The sequence below is a fragment of the Carassius auratus genome, chromosome 41, assembly GCF_003368295.1.
Source record: "Carassius auratus strain Wakin chromosome 41, ASM336829v1, whole genome shotgun sequence".
NCBI lineage: Eukaryota > Metazoa > Chordata > Actinopteri > Cypriniformes > Cyprinidae > Carassius > Carassius auratus.
In genome coordinates, this window is record NC_039283.1 from 2329385 (window position 1) to 2347006 (window position 17622).

Genomic DNA, 17622 nt, shown 5'->3' on the forward strand with positions numbered 1-17622 from the left:
TTACAAATGTTGTTTTTTATTTATAAAATAAAAGTTTCTATTTTGTACAATTTATTTTTTAATATAAACATTCACTTTTATTTTGTTTTTGCTTTTATAAAAGACGGCAACAACAATGTAATAATGTAATGTAATAACAATGTAATACCAGTGCCCATAAAATAATTACATTTATTAATAATAATAAAAATTAAAATATATTAAATCATTTTTCCACCAAGCAATAAAGTTCATTAGTCTAGCTGTCTTTATGTAGCAGTATGGTATATTGATGTTAATATTCAATTGATGTTCAGTCACAAGTGTTTTTCAACTATTTTACAGTGACTTTGAATGTGCAACTCATCCACACTGCTGTGATAACATGCTGGTCTGTTGGCTGCTTTTACATAAGACCAGCATAGGATAGTTTTATATTATTTTCCATCTGTTTTAAGTGACCGTAAATAATCATGATAATTGAATGGTTTCATCATATTTTTGGCACCAAGAAAATATGACACAATGTAGTGTGTTAATATGAAAAAAAAATTTCATACTAATTTGTCACAGGTGTTTTACCTGTTTTTCAGTTTGCACACTCCATTGTGTTTTAGAGTTCAAGGACATGTCTGTAAACTTAACGTGTTGTGTCCTGGCACAAAATTACCAGTACCAGTACCTCTTCTCTATTTTTCTGCAGATTTTTTCTGTGTAGCATCCAAACATGTCCCGTGCGGTTCCACTTTCACACGCGTGTCTCTTTGTACTCTGATCTCAGTCTTTACCTCTGCTATGAGGTATGAGCCCCCTCTCAGCACTCGCTAATGACAGACAGCTGAAGGCACACTCTCAGGACTCCAATCAAATTTGCAGCCTTCTAATTGGATTAGAGGAAGCCGGGGGGGAGGGCTTCCTTTCTCTTTTTGTCCTCTTGTTTGAGCTTTGGCCTGCATGCCAGTGTGGCTTGCAGTGGTCTGAGTGATGGACAAAAGGAGAAGCTGTTAGCGGAGCTGGGCCAACGAGGGCCATATCTGACTCTTCCGCAGAGGCATGGCTGCTGCAGTCCATTGTGATGGGTGACAATGTTTTCTCTGCAGGCTGAGGATCTGTCCACAGACCGGCTGAATGAGAAGATCCTTTTCACGGATGACATAGAGAGCAGAAAAGCAAAAAGGCAGGGCAAAGAGTGAAACATCACTTAGCTCATTCCCGCACTGCCAGCGCGTCCACTGTCCATCGCACGAGTTCAACGCCAGACAAAGCATGTCACTCCTTGTTTCTTTTAGTGCAAAGAACAGAACTAAAAATAGCAACGAACATCAACCAGAGCAGAAATCGTACATTAATGGATGTTGAACAATAGAAACTTTAGTGTATTAAAAAAAAGAATAAGATGAAAAAGTATGCTTTGGTTCAAAAGTATGGGGTCAGTACGATTTTTTAAAGATACTTTTATTCTGCAAGGACCAATCAAATGGATCAAAAAGTGATTGAAAAGACATTTATAATGTTACAAAATATTTCTGTTTTAAATAAATGCTGTTCTTTTGGACGTTCTACTCAAAGTATACTGGAAAAAAGTTTCCACAAAAATGTTAAGCCACTTAACTGTTTTTAACATTAATAATAATAATAATAATGATTAGAATAAATGTCCCTTGTGCAGCTAATGAGCATATATAATGATTTCTGAAAGATCAAGTGAAGACTGAAGCGATGATAGGAAAATAAGGAATAAAATCTATAATAATATATTTTAAAATATAAGACAATATAACTAATTTAAGTTTTAATAAAAATAAAAAAATCTGAATAAAAATGGAAAAGTCAAACCAGTTTGGAATGGTTAGGTTTTATATGAATTTCCATCTGTTTTTACGTGACTATTTGATATTTTTTCAGTAGCTGAAAACATGAAACAATGTACTGTTTTAATATGTATGTTAAGTTCACTGGCATTTATTTTAACCCTAAAACACAAAGCAGTACATGAATCAAAAAACACGTGAAACACCTGTTAAATATATATATATTATATATATAACTTTTCTTATAGTGTAATATTTCCCAATATTACTGTTATTTTACTGTATTTATATCAAATAAATTTAGCCTTGGTGAACATAAGAAACTAAAACATAAAAAAAAATTACCAACCCCGAACTTTTTAACAGTAATGTGTTTTTGCAGAGTTCACAGGTGCTTATTCTTTAAGTAAACAACCCTTGAAATACATACACATGCAATCGACTGGCCGCATAGTGACTGTCTTCCTGTCAGTGCTTTGTTCTGTTTCCTTCAAGGTTTATGATCAAAGTGTGCAGAAAAGGCCATCAGCACCTCAATTAAATTAGTTTGAGATGTAGCACAGCCATTGGCGACCACAGCTTCAGTCCTGCCCGCGGTGCATGTGTGTATGTCTGTCAGAGCGAGTGCATGTAAACACACACATGAGGGCTTAGCTTTGCCCCTATAGAGAGGTGACAGCAAAAACACTTGTCACTTTCTGCATTGTCAGCAGTGTTGCTAGTGTTCCTGACACTCCATCATATGTTTTTTGGGCTGGTCCGTGGGAATGGGCAGGAATAGCTTCCTCTATCAGTTAGTTCACACAGGATCCTGTCACCTTCCTCATCACACACCTAACCGCTGCCATTCTTATCCCAGCAGGGTCCATGGAGATCTGCATGCCACTATATGGATACTGTCCATACTGACCACAGGACCAGAAGCCCAGAGCACTGCATGGGGCACCACAGATAAGGGCACTCTGCTGCCTGAAAGCTTAAAACAGAGACTCAAAACAGTCTCAGTTAAGTGTAAGTCATTAAAAACTTTACACAATTAGCAATGAATGGTACTTTTGACATTTACTTTTAAGTACATATGCATACAATTAAGATGAAGCCATATTATTTTACAATGTGGTAGTCCACCATGTCTGGATCACATGACCAGCTGATTAAATCACCAGCTATGAAGTAGATCAACAATTGACGCAAAAATGAATAAATTTCACAAACCCCTGGGGTTAATAAAAGCTAATAATTAATTGGCAAATTAAAAAAAAGGAAATGTAATTAATAAAAAAATAAAATAATAATTGAATGAATCTCTGCGTGTGAACCGCTGAGCTGTCTGCATACAGCTGAAAACAAACAGAGCGTCGGAGCGGGACTTCTGTTGATAAACACTTCAGCAGCTGCCATTCTGCCATGTAGACCCTCAGACAGACTCAAGGCAACTTAATCCCGTCCCACTTATCTTCATCCCTCGCTTTCAATCTCTCTCTCAATTTAACTCAATCTCTCACTCTCCCTCTCTCCTCACCAAATTTAGAAGAGGCGTGTGAGTGAGCGCAAGGCGGGAGGGGGCTGTTTTTCCTCATGAATCACTCCAGGTAACCTCTGGAAGCCTCCTTCCCCCGAACCACAGCTAACATGCCACAAAAAGAGATGATTGCATAAGTACCGAAACACTTGTCTTACCTGCAGGGGTCACGTAACATCCTCACCCGTGCTTTTTTTAATGCAATTTTAGTCAATGGCTGATTCGAAATAAAACTGTATTCCTCTTACCATTTCTGCCATATATTCATGGTCTTCTGAATTCATCTGAAACTATCTTATAACTTACTGAACAGTGCAACATTTATACTGTTTACTGCATAATGTTTCATTTTTATTTTTAATCTGCTAGAGCTAAAAAAGTTCTAGTGATACAGAAGTTATTTTTTGATAACCATCAATATGGTTAGTCAGTTGACATAGTAACTTCGCATATTCAATTCAAATGTAGCTCTAATCCCTATTCAGACCCTCTCATTCGATAGCAGAGCAGGATCCTGAGGATTAGGGGCGAGTGCAGAGTGGCAGCTCTGTTTTCTGTCCCGATCTCCCAGTGTTCGCAGACACTTAAGTACCTGGGATCGCGCTGCTAGTAATAAATATGTGGAGGAATTTTGTATAGTGTAAACATGTCCCTTGTACCAGAAGGTGTAAACCTCCTCTCGGGCGGAGTTAAAAAGATGAAGCGGACTTGACGAGAAGCCTGTCTCCACCTTGTTGATTTACGGTATATTTAAACCTGTGACGTCCATGCGCTTACACGAGCACCTTGACCTCTCAGATGTTTATGTCTCTATGTGAATGAATATTAGTGTCAATGTTTCTGAGTGCACAGGAAAGTTTTTCCCACATAGATCTTTGTGATTTAGCATTAGCTTACTCGTACTGCAAGCCATGGTGTGAGCAAAAGGCATAACGGGACATGATATAGTAGGCCTTTTAACCCCTAACTTATCTCATGCATAGATGCTGTGCATCACTCCATCAAACGGTGGTGATTGCTAGAGGACCAAGCCTCTTGACCAAGAGCAATGGTTGTCCTTCTACTAAACGTAACTATTACTGTTGCACACACTTATTGTTATGGATTTAAACAAAACCCTAACACTAAGCATTAAACTTCGGCTCATAACTCAACCAACACTGTGCTCTGGACATAAATGAACTCTCAAATCATGAAATTTTTTGAATCTCCCTTAGAACATGTATTCTAGCAACCACCCAGAACACCCTAGCAACCTCTTAGCAATCAACCAAAACACCCTAACAACCCTGAACGTCCATACAAATGCATGGCATTTTGCTAAAAACCTTAAAAACTGCATAGCAACCCAAACATTTGTATAACTTATAAACTTCCTGGCAACCATGTAATGACCTAAAGTTGCAATTCTATCTAAGGTAAGAGGAATGTCTGTTTTTGTTTTGGCACCCACTGCAAATATACCCAATAGTATTTTGTCAGCCACGGTTGGCAGCTGTGGAAAACCACAAGTATATACAGCCATGGAAGCGATCAAACGAACTGGCTAAGAGATCATGGATTCTACCCGATGTTAAAATGCAGATAAAACCGCTCATAAACTTACAGTGTAAGGCTTGTTGCCATCCATTGTCAACTGCACTCTTTCCTCTTGCATGTCCTCAATCTGATTACTCACGTGAGCATTGAATTTTGAATTCAGACTGCAATGCCCATTTCAAACACTATAGCTGTCAACAGTGATGGACGAAGTACACAAATCAAGTACTGGAGTAAAAGGAGATACCCTTATTAAATTATCACTCCAGTAAAAGTATTACATACTAATTTTCAATATTACTTGAGTAAAAGTACAACATTTATTGATTTTTAATGTGCTCCTTTATTAAATGTAACTGTACTTATTGATCGATGTTTAATTTGCATTAAAATGTTTTATCAGTTCAAAATAACAAGGTATGTCGTGTTTTTATAAATTGTATATGTTTCTGTAAAAAGTATGACATTATGTTCGGAATGTAGTGAAGTAAAAAAGTGAAAGTTACCAAAAACATTAATTCTCTGTAAAGTAATTGGGCACAACTGGTCCGTGATTAAGAGAGGAGGCCTGCTGATGGCTATCAGAAGTTATTACCTCTGCTTATGCAACACACTCTTTCCATAATTTCACATAATCTCCAGGTGTCAGAATTATATCAGTTGAGCTTCACGCACATGCAGGTAACATTTGGTTCTTTGCTTAAACACAAAGATTGGAGACTCCTCACATCCTGAGGTGCTATTTCTTTGGTATGAATTTAGTAATGTAATGCTCACAATTATGAGACCAAAGTGTCCAAATGGATCATCTCAAAAGTAGAGTTTCTCTGCCCTGTCCCGGGGGCCTTAGTGAGGAGAGGAAATGTAAACCATGCTTCTGTATGAGAAAGTGCAAAGTGTGCTCCATCATTGTCTCCAAATCCTCCCAGAGCTTCAGCTGTCATTACTCTGTTCCTGTCGATGTAAATGGCATAATTCCATACATCAAAGTCTCTAAATGGAAATGATGACAGTTGGAATCATGGGTAGCTTATGTTCTTACTGAGAGTGAAGTGACCCCTGAGGCACAGCAGAAATGTGATTTATATTATTAAAGTAAGAACGTTTGAAGTCTAACCTTATCTTCCAGTATGAATATAAATGTAAAAGTTCATTCTAACTATCAGAAATAAAATAAATGGCTTGCTTATATCTGTTAATTAACACTTATGAGTGGACGTATATGTTAAAAGCAATTAACATCATGTCAGGAATGACTTTTTGTGGTTTGTTTCAGAGGTGTGCCATATTGGTAAAACTGTATTCTTGTCACAACACAGATTTCTGAGTCCTCGGGGCAGCGTGGAAAGCCAAACGCTATAATCACTCAGTAGCTTTCACTTGTGTTTTTTGGCAATTCCAAGACAGTTTTCCCCCTCTGTTTGTTCAGACACTTTATTGTGGTGGGTTTATGCCTCCTCTCAGTGGAAAATAGTTTCTTAAAGGAATATTTCACTAGAAAAGTGAAAAATATGTCACTATCCTAATGTCACGTCACAAACGTTGTGAAAACAGAGTTGCAAGTAAAATAAATATTATTGGAGCAGGTTTTACAAGAAAATGCCTTTTCAGTATTTCTTTTAATTCAGTGTATTACTTTACATTTCTTTGTAATTAGTTGTGAAATGTAGGAATTTCTTTTCTATTTATATGATTCCATATGATATATTGTTAGTTCACAAAACCTCTCTGAATGATTCATTTAGGAATCAAACTGATATGGTTCTTGAGTTCAACTCATTGAATCAATGAACCAGCTTCCTGGTCATTGAAGAAGTATAATGATCAATGAATACAAAATTGTTATTACTCAAACAAAACTATCATTTTAGTCAGATTTACCACTTTTACACTGATACTCTTAAGGTGATTTGCTGTCATTTTGTTTGATCCGGAAATCTTCAGTCCCCGTTCATTATAATTGCATAAAAAAGTACAACCAGCAGAGTCACGAGCTTTAATGACATAAGGTTTGTAAATGATGACAAAAGAAAAAAATCGTAAAGTTTTTTTTTTTTTAGGCAAGAGGAAAGTAGCCTGCTCTTTTGCTCCTGGCCATATGAGGAACTGTCAAGTTCTGAAAAAGAGAGCACTAACAAGGTTATTGACACAGGGCACTTTCAGTTCCTTAGCAAAACAGTGTTGCAAAAAGGTTTAAGACAACACTCACATACATGTAAGCATGTAAAGTGTAAGAGCAGCAGCCTTTTTGATTCACAGTGACTTTCAGAATGTGTATAAAAACGGCTAAAGAAATGTATAAATGTTTTATGCTGTGGTCTGCAGAAGACAGAAACTGACCAAAAGAACAGAAAAGTGTTTTATGCTTACCAATGCTGCATTTATTTGATCACAAATACACTAAAAACACTCAAAAATATTGCAATTTAAAAGAACTATGAACCAATTCTTATTATCATTGCTGAAACTCCCTGTGCTGCTTAATTATATATATATATATATATATATATATATATATATATATATATATATATATATATATATATATATATATATATATATATATATATATATATATATATATATATACTGTAATACTTTTTAAGGATTCTTTGATAAATGAAAAGTTCCAGAGTACAACATTTTGGAAATGCATATTCTATGTTATTATGTTTTAAAGGCTTCCTTACTGAAAAAAAATCATAATCTCACAAACTCACATAGTGTTCCAAGGATTGTCTTTCCATAGCAAAAATGACAAATTACACACCGATCTATTAAGTCTGAAGTCCTAACACCCAATGCAACTAACAAATTTAGATACTTGAATAAACTGTTCAGTAGATATTTGAAAACCTTGGATTGCGATTTCCATTTATATTCAGCTATCACCACTTCTTCAAGTTACGAGCAAGAAACAACAACTGAATGGAAAATGTATATTTTGCTACTGTAATTATTTGTAATGTAATGTATGCATGTTTAAGTGTGGTTGGTGGCTCTGAGAGATGTAAGGAATGCAAACAGACATTCAGCTTTATAACTCTTTGTCTCCAGTTCTTATCTGCCAACCCCCCAACACAGCAGGACCAGAGAAACATGCAGTCCATTTTACTCACTTATAAGGATCTTCGGCATGTATAAGGTTGAAGAAGCCTGGATGATGAAACATGAGTTATTGTAATGCATTACACCCAACAGTTCCCATGAGAACTAGAAGACTAGGACATAAATCTTGGACAATGCTTTCTGCACCAGGACTCGAGGTTCTTTTTCCGAGCCGATTCTTTACATATTGACTCTCATTCTCCTTCCGCTCAAGATGATGTCATTCTGTTCCTCAGAAGGTGGATTCGGATCCCAGGTCCATCTGACCTCTGGAGCTTCTCACCCAAACTGTTTGTGGAGCCAGACTTGAGATTAGAGCGGCTGCGTTTCACTGCTTTCTTGACTTGCTTTCTTTTCTTTCTGCTGAACTTGTCCTTCGCCCCTTCCTCCCGCCCACAGTTCATGTTTTCCAGACATGTCACTCCAGCGGGGATATAAAGTACTTGAATAACTGTATTTTTCATGTATTTAAGGGGGATTTGTACTTTGATTGTTACTGAAAGTGAATTGCACTTTTGCTGAATCATATTTATGATTAAAATTGTTTTATTATATTTTTTAATCCTGGGTTGGGTTGGACAGTGAACAAATAAATAATGGACGATGGAAAACAGTGTTGTACCAGTGAGTCAGCATAAGTAAATACACCCACATTACTTTTACACTTCATGATTTATTTATGCATGGTATCTAACACACAATGCATTCATTTGCATAAAGAAAAGTGTAAAGCGTGAGTCATTAGCTTTAAAGTAGATGTTAGACATTCTTTTGTTATTAAAGTTGTTTTAACTTCTTAAAAACTTCATGGTTGTCTTTCTGAGCAAACTTATTTCAACTATCTTTCAGTTGGACACCACCCCTTCTGATGTTACAAGCCAATGACACAAATATATATATATACACACACTTATTGATATAATAATTTATAAATAATTATAAACAAATAGTTATATATTATTTATCAAATTAAAAATACATTTATTTTATAAACTGATTTGTTTGATGTTTATTAATAACATATATATAAATATTACATATAAAAAATATTTTTAATATGCATATTTATTTATTTATTTATTTATTTATTTATTTAAGCACACACACACACACACATACACACACACACACACACACACACACACACACACACATATATATATATATATATATATATATATATATATATATATATATGTATGTATGTATGTATGTATGTATACTTATTTATTTATTTGAAAATTAAATCATTCTAAAATTACAGAAGTTATTTAACATATTTACTTTCACTCAAATATGTTTTTGGCTGGATATTTTACTTACATTACGGTATAATTTCACAGTATTTTATACTGACTTGTGTGCCAAGGACACAAAGGCTGTAGTAATTAGATTTTCTGTGGCTCTAACCATGTTTAAAAGGAAAAGTGTGTGTGTGTGTGTGTGTGTATGTGTTAGCCTATAAATGCATCTGTTGGCTTAATTAAAAGAGGTTAGATTTTGTGGTGTTAAAACATGTTTACGTTTGTCCCTAAATAAGTGGTTGTGTTGATTTTTACCATAATTGTGTTATGTGTTTGAAAGTGATAAAGCTCTCTCTCTCTCTTTCTCTCTCTGTCTGAGTGTGTGTGTGTGTGTGTGAGAGAGAGAGAGAGAGAGAGAGTGAGTGTTAGTGAAAGCAAATGACTAGGATAAGAAAAGGTCCTTGGCGCCACTGTGGTGATCTTTTTGTTCAGTCTTTCCTGACACCCTTCCTTCAGTAATAGCAATATCTAAGTACTATGCAACTGATCTTACAACTACTCATCTTTCAGCATTCTCTTTGTTATTGGGCACAGCTTCAAAGCGTTCCCATGCGACACACTGTATCAGCTCAAGAGACCACATATCTTTAATAAAAACCTACTCACCCACGGCTGTCTGGATACGACAGCTCACAAGTTCATTTTCCCTAATACGCCACGCAAATCAACTCGTTGGTCCTTAAAGCACTAGAAGACACTGGATACCGGCCGTTTGAGAATCAACACAGATAATCACCACGACAGCGAGCACGTGGAGAGCACAATCGATAGCCGGACCTCACACCAAGGTCAGACCGTGACATGCAAACTAGCCTGGACGTTCCCGTCTCGCATGCTAAGTAGCCGTGACTGCTACTTGGGAAATGTTTGTCTCTCGGGAAAGGCTTCGCAGTGCCATTGTCTGTGAAATCTAATAGGCTTGTGTTGTGTTCGCTCGCTTTATGCTGAGCTTTATTCCCTCATCGCCTCAGAGGCCTGTTTGTCCATTAATTCTCCATTAGGGAAATTAGTGCTGTAATTGGCGGGGCGAGAAGAGACCAGGAGACTAAACTGAAGGAGACATGATTGTAAGTCTTAAAGGGCTGCTGGATGTGGTGTGAGCAGAACCTGTGTGATTCTGAGGGAACTAACAAAATGAAAATGTCAATTGATTTACTCTGAAGCTGACACAGAATGTTAGAGGAACATTGAGGAAATGTAATAATAAAATATGTTCTTAAGATCATGGTTGGCTTAAAAATACTGTGCATTATACACAAAATGTAAGATGCTAGTGGCCACAAAAAGTATTTGGACATGCAAGACACACTTGAAATATACAAATGTCATTGCATTAGATAAAGAATCAAAACTAATGGCATTAAATTTAAAGAAAGATAACACTTATCTCTTTAAGTTTATTTATGTTAGCTTTGAAACATTTACATACCAGTGTTGTAGTTTTTTTTTTCATTAATTTGCCCCAATTTCCTGTTTCAAAATTATTTCTAAAATTTACAGTCTTTCTTTAACTCAGGAAAATGTCCTGCACTCAATATTTGTTGTTTTTTTGTTTGTTCATTCCCCCAACTTCCTGTTTCAGTAGGAAAAACATCAACTTTGGAAGGAGAACTGCTCTTGTCAAGCCATTTTATGGGGTTTCATATGGCCACTTTTAATATTTTGTTATCTAATTCAGTGACATTCATACATTATTACATTACTGTTCAAGAGTTTTAGGTCAGATTTTTTAAATACTATTATTCTTTGTTATCTCTTTGTTATAAGTGTTCTTAAAGTAGCTGTCAGAAAAGTGCTCTTTTTGATAAACTGCAAATTATTGAAAGCTAGATTAGAGTAATCCCCATCCCTAAAGAAACGTTCAGGAAACAGTTCTTAAAAGAACCAATTTAACCTTAGTGTGAAGTACATTTTAATAATCTAAAGAACCACTTTCTATGTTAAATAACATTTGTGGAATGGAAAGGTTCCAATATAGATGTCACACCACACAGTTCTTATGCTTTTTTGTCTTAATAATTAAAGAACTGCAGGAAAATTCTGCGTTTGTTTTCTACAGAAGAAAACAGGTGTTAGTCAATTTGGAATGTTCTATTTTTGGTGTCAAATGAAGGTTCTTGATTCTTTCAAACATACTCTCACTGATGTGATATCATTCTCTCAGGTCACTGCTCTCTGTCCAGTAGCCGTGTCAAAGGGAGTCGGACCCCTGTGGCTTCCTGCCAGACTAATTTCCTCAGGCTTTTCCTGAAAAAGACATCAGTAGCACATTTGGAATGAAATACAAACGCTTCTTCCTTTGCCTGGTGGTGGCATGTTTAAAATAGCACATCTGGTGTCACCAGTTTGTCCCGCCACCCTCGTGCACGGCCAAAACTCCCATACATGATGATTAATGCTCTGTTTTCTCTTGAAACAGCTCAGCATCCTGGCATTGTGAGGATGACCTAAACCTTGGGCCGACAGAAGCGTGAAGACCATGGGTATGGATTTTCCCGTGTGGTCAAGGAGATATCTGTCACCATATCAGAAAATGATTTCTACTCATTTCCACAATTTTTTTTTTTTTTTTTTTTTGTGGCTGGGTAATTGACCCCAGATCGGTACTCCTAAATTCCACTGACCCCCCTTCACCTGTCTTGTCCCGGGACTTTTAACACCTCAGACTCCAAGCTTTTCCTCACATTTGAAAGCTATTGATGAGCCACTAAAGGGATTAGTGGCATAAAGGGTAACTGTATTCAGATATGATTATTCCCGAGCAGGACCCACAGGACTGAGACGTGTCAAGTCAAATCGTTCGATAAGGCCTCCATTAATCTCCCTTCATAGACATCAGCATAATCAGACCAACACATATCTGGAAAACAAGTCATTTCAATTAACATCTCCTCATCACATTTCCTTTCCGTTGGAAATAGTTGCTGCACGTACTATGACTTTATGAATTTATAACAGGTTTTCTTTGGAATGCTAACTCTGACAACTATTTACAATAAATAAATAGATATTTATTTAGAAATAAATTAATTTAGAAAAATATAAATTTGTTATAAATAGTTAAGAAATATCATTATACATTCTTGCTGTATTCCTCATTTGTAAATCACTTTACCAAATGAAGCGTAAATATTAAAAACAAAAACAACTCGCTATTTTATTTATTTATTTAAAAACATAGATTTGAATTCTTAAATTCATATAGATTAAAAATCCAAGTATAATATAAAGGAAATTCTACTGTATTAAAATTACTACATTTTCTGAAGAAAATATAAATATTGTTTATCTTGTCACAACCCTAGGGCTTCTTTTAGTGTTTGCTAAGGTGTTCTGAGTTGAAATGTGTTGGTATGGAGTTTAATGGAGTTGCTAGCAGCTTTTTGGCCCAGTTCTCTTTAATGTTTGGTCTCTAGTTTTGGCTCTGGTCCCTCTTTCAGTGTAAGTTTATGGGAAATGGTCACATTGGTCTTTGCCGAGTAATGTTTTTGAAATGGAGTGGGGGGAGTTTGGGAAAGGGCCTGTCACTTTGATTCCATTAGATGATGACAAAAGGGATTATGTGTTAAGAGGAGTGCCATTGGAGGGATATCAGCTATTAGACCCTTTTCACTTTTACTCTCCAGTTTGCTGATTCTCTGAAATACTATTAGGGGGTTTGGTGGCAACACTCACCACACAGGGCCTCACTAAACTGTATGGGGGCAACAGAGCTGTCATTATGGGTGTGAATAGGGATATTATTCCATATCTGACCTTTTTATGAGATGGGGGGGGCGGGAAATTATAGGGGCATTTTTGAGTTTTCGCGATTTAAGATTTGTCTATGGAGGATTATTTTAGGCATGACATTTTTATCGCACAATTCTGACTTTTTCCTTCACAATACTGACACAATTCTGTAAACTCAGAAAGATATATACCTGTATAAAAAAATCTGAATTGTGCAAAATAAAAAACTTGCAATTTTTTATCCCATGACAGAAACTAGTTTTCTCTGACGTCTCAGATTTAATTGTGAGATATAAAATCAGAATTGCAAGTAAAATTGTTAGAACTGTGAAAAAAAAAGAAAAAAATATATATACCGGTATATTATTATTATTAAAAAAATATTCCATGGTCGGAAATAAGTTTCACACAAGTTGTGCACAGGTCACTGTGATTAAACTTTTCTATCAATACTAGCAGCATGGTAAATATAAAGTTCTTCCTCTGTTTCACGAGAGTTAAAAATTCATATCGATTTTTAGCGTAACATTTATCTTTGTTTATCATGCAGATTCTTGTGCCATTTACAACATCACCGTTCCACTCCAGACAAATGAATGATGGCTGTGATCCCAGATGTGCTGCAGTCATAAGGATAAAGGTGCAATTCTGCCATGCTCTTGTAATAGAATAACTCAATCCCTATAAAAGCAATCGTAAGGTTATTATCTTCTTAGGGTCCCATTTGTAGCGAGTAGCACTTAGGGAACGAGAGCTGGGGTCTAATCTCATAGTTGGGTTTCTTAGTCATCAGATTTACCTTCTGCCAGACACACTGAATGTCACTGTGGTTCTCATCCGTCGCTAATTTTAGTGGAGCGTTAGTGATAGTGGGAAGGTGAACAGTGGTGGATGACCCTGTCGAGGTGTGAATGTGTGGTGTGTTCAGATGTGTGTGGGTGATTGTCTCTGCTTACTGTACATTTTTAAATTCATTAAGTTGCACCACTTTGCATTTCAGTCTTAGTGAATTTCATCTATTCATGCAGACAGTGATTTGCGATGTGACTTTGTTCTTCTTATTTTCTTGCTTTAATTTTTATTAAACTTTTTTTATTATTATTATTTCAGTTGTAGTTTCAGAATAGGACTGCTTATTAGAAATTAACACAGCAACATTTAATCATTGTTAGTATGAGTGGGGCTTTATACTCTGTCACTTTACACTCTCTCTGAAATGTTGTATAAATGTATAGATTAATATAAGTTTTACAAAAGTACAAAAATCATTATTTGGGCATGTTGCCATGTTTGTCGTGTGCTTTGTATTTCCCATGTAAAACTGGAAATGCTACTATGCAATATTTTCCATCATTTTTCCTTTAACTGAAATGTTTCATTTCCTATTAAATGTACTTTTTATTTCCTTTTTAAAATGTGCTGTTTTAATTGAACTCACTGGTACTATACTATGTTCTTCTTAAGGGCCGGGGCTGTCACAGGGGCTTTTATAGACGATGGATGTCACAAGTGTCAGACTAAATAAACGGAGGGCAGCTCTGCTTATTTGTATGGCGTTAACAGGCGCGCAAAACCCCAAAGAGCCATGAAAGAGCCGGGCCGCCACCCAACAAGCAGGTAAGCACGGGAGATGGCCAATTCCCACACACAGAAGAATTCACTGGCAAAATATACAGCGGACAAACGCGCACCCACGCATACAAGCGTTTTAGCAAATAAAAAGGCCTATGAGAGGGCCAGGTCGTATTGATCTTTTAACATAGGATTATACAGTCTGGCTCTATGGGCTTACCCGCTTTAATTCCCTCACAAAATAGATAGACTGACTTTGGCTCTATACATATATGGATCAATGCAAATGTACTTATGCCCCCATGGTTCAATTTTAAACGAATTCCATTAGCCATAAGTAAAAGTTTTCTAGTGTAATGTGATTAGGGTCCCCTCACCAACAGACTTTCTTCTCTGCAAGCGGTGAAATGTTTCTTTTTTTTCCATCCTCCTGACGGGCGCTCCTGTGATTGCGTAGTAGCGGCGTTAACGCCACCTGTCTCCTCTCCTCTGTCTTCCTCTTTTTAAACAGCACTTCCACTCAGTCTCACAGGCTCTCTGGTGTCCTCTTTGGTTATTCCCCAATCAGACTTCTCCATTGGCATCATCTAATAAAGGCTACTAGTGTGCATCCTCTCTCCTTCCCTGAAAACTAGACTTCGTTATTGGATTAACTGTGTGAGTTGGATGTCAGCTGGCATCCTTGACTACATCTTAAATGCTAAATCCCTGAGCCAGCGTGGCAAGTGAGACACAGAACAAAGCTCTATGTGACTTTGGAAATGGCTGGCCACTTTTTATCTCTTTAGAGTGCATTTCTAATATTGTAGAACTAGATTTAGTGCTGTTTTCAATTGATTTTAGCAGTCAAGAAATATTGGTAATTTAATATAACAAGTTGTTAATAAGTTGGTCTAAGAAAATCTGACCTAAAAAGGTCTCAAAATTAATTGTTTGTTTACATTTTTATTTATTATTTATATTTATTTATTTAAATTTGTATTAATATTACTATTATTATGAACTTTTATTAGGCTATATTTATTTATTTAGCAGGTGTTGTTTTTGTAATAAATAATTAATTTGAATTTAAACATCATTTTTTTGGTTTCTTTTATTAGGCTGTTTATTAGTGTTTTCAGTTGATTTCAGCAGATGTGAGATAATGGCATCATTCAATTAGAATTAGCCATAAAAACTTATATATTAGTTTTTTGTTAGTTTTTTGTATTTAGTTGATTTTTTTAATTTAATTTTTATTTATTTAATGATTTCTTTTCTTTTATTAGGCTCTATTTAATAATATTTTCTATTGATTTCAGCCATTAGGAAATAATGGCGGCATAAATTCTATTTTTATTTTTAGATATATTTCTTCTATGTCTTAAAACTTTGCCCCCCCCCCCCCCCCCCCCCCCTATTAGGCTTTATTTATTAGTGTTTTTGACGATTTCAGCAGACAGGAAATCTTGAAACATTAAATGTAACTTAATTATAAAACCTTCCTCAAAAATATTAGTTTGTTTCTTTAAACCTATTTATTGATTAACTTTTTCAGCACTTTTATTAGTGTTCTTGAATCATATTGATTAATAATCCATAATAACACACTTTTTAAATTCTTTTTCTGATGCTTTCTGCCTTCGCCTGCATTGGTTTAATTTTTACATAATTCATCTCATCTTGATCATTTCACATAATGAATAATATCTGACAGACCTGTTACTCTCTACTTCTGATTCGATCACACAATGTCTTTTCCCACATGAAAGTGTTGATCATTATGGACCCCGATTATGATCAGTTCAATAACGAATGCATCATCAACGCATTGCTCGTGCCCTTCACCCTAATCCCGTCATGACATCAGACATGTAAGTTGTTTAACAGCAGCTGCCAAGGCATGCAGCTAACCACTGACTGTTGTCCCCAGCCATTCAGCAAATGAAAATAAACAGTCCAGAGGGAAGCTCTCCCACCCTCCCGGACCCTCGGCCTGACCCGGAGCGTGTGTTTTCGAGAGAGAAGCTGCTCATGAGATGGAGAGAGAGAGAGAGTGATGCTGCAGATGATGAGGATGATGGCTGAGGTCGCTCTGTAATGGGAGCTATACTGTGCTCTGCAACATAAAGGCCTGCAAAAAACCTCATTGTCATCGCCAGAAAAACAGGAGACAGCCATCCAGTTGTAAAAATTTGCTGACAAGGAACATTGTCTCTGTTAGAGTCGAGAGGATAAATGTGAAGATTGATTCAAGTCATTAGGCTCAACATAATCAGATCACTCCCGGCAATTCATAGCTCCTCGGGCTTCTTGAGTGATGCAGACAATTGAAAATAATTTTCTCCCTACATCACACGCATGCCAAATTGTTAAAAGGAATGAAGAATAATTTTCTCCTTTTTACTAAATTAATCCACATCTCACAGCATTTTCTCCCTCTTTTGACTGACAAGTGTTTCCTTTTCTGCAGTGAATAGAGTGAGAATCGTCAATTGTTTTACTCTGAAACATTGTAAATTATAGCGTTTTTTTATTTATTTCATAATACAGTTAAGGTGTCAGTTAAACATCACTGGCAATGTAACTAAAGAAAATTGCTCATTCTTGTGATTCAGTACTCTGCATAAAATACTAAACTCAGTTCATATTGAATAGTTATTTTATTCCAATATCACAATTAAATTGTTTTATATCATTTCTCTGCATTGGTTTGAGGATGTTGTTGTTTTTAATCACCTTCCTTGGTGCTGCAACTACACTAATATCTAGCATGAAAAGAGTCAGTTAAGTGTCTTTGTGTTTCCAAAAATATATATAATATAATACAACTATATAATCTGAAATTGCAATACAAGGAAATCCATACACATTCAGGTTTTAGAAGGTGTCATTCAGGTTTTAGAAGGTACTGAATCTATAAAAAATGTATTCTTAAGGTATATAACTGAGATATATGAAGCAATATTCAGCCGGCTTGATCTCATACTCTACTTCTTTTTCCGTTGTCTTTTCTCTTGTTCAGTCCACAGTATCTGCGTCCAGTGTGAGAACAGTCTTGACCCACAGTTACTGG

The 17622-nt window shown here is 36.0% G+C and overlaps 1 protein-coding gene and 1 long non-coding RNA gene across 2 annotated transcripts in view; both read left to right on the forward strand.

Annotated features, from left to right (window-relative positions):
• The window catches only part of LOC113059477 (collagen alpha-6(VI) chain-like), a 1020620-nt gene that overhangs the window by 819578 nt on the left and 183420 nt on the right, over positions 1–17622 (forward strand).
• Positions 2149–16977, forward strand: LOC113059574 (uncharacterized). The gene is made up of 5 exons (XR_003278098.1): positions 2149–2801; positions 11683–11746; positions 13546–13635; positions 14460–14612; positions 16480–16977. It is a non-coding gene; the product is annotated as an uncharacterized LOC113059574 (long non-coding RNA).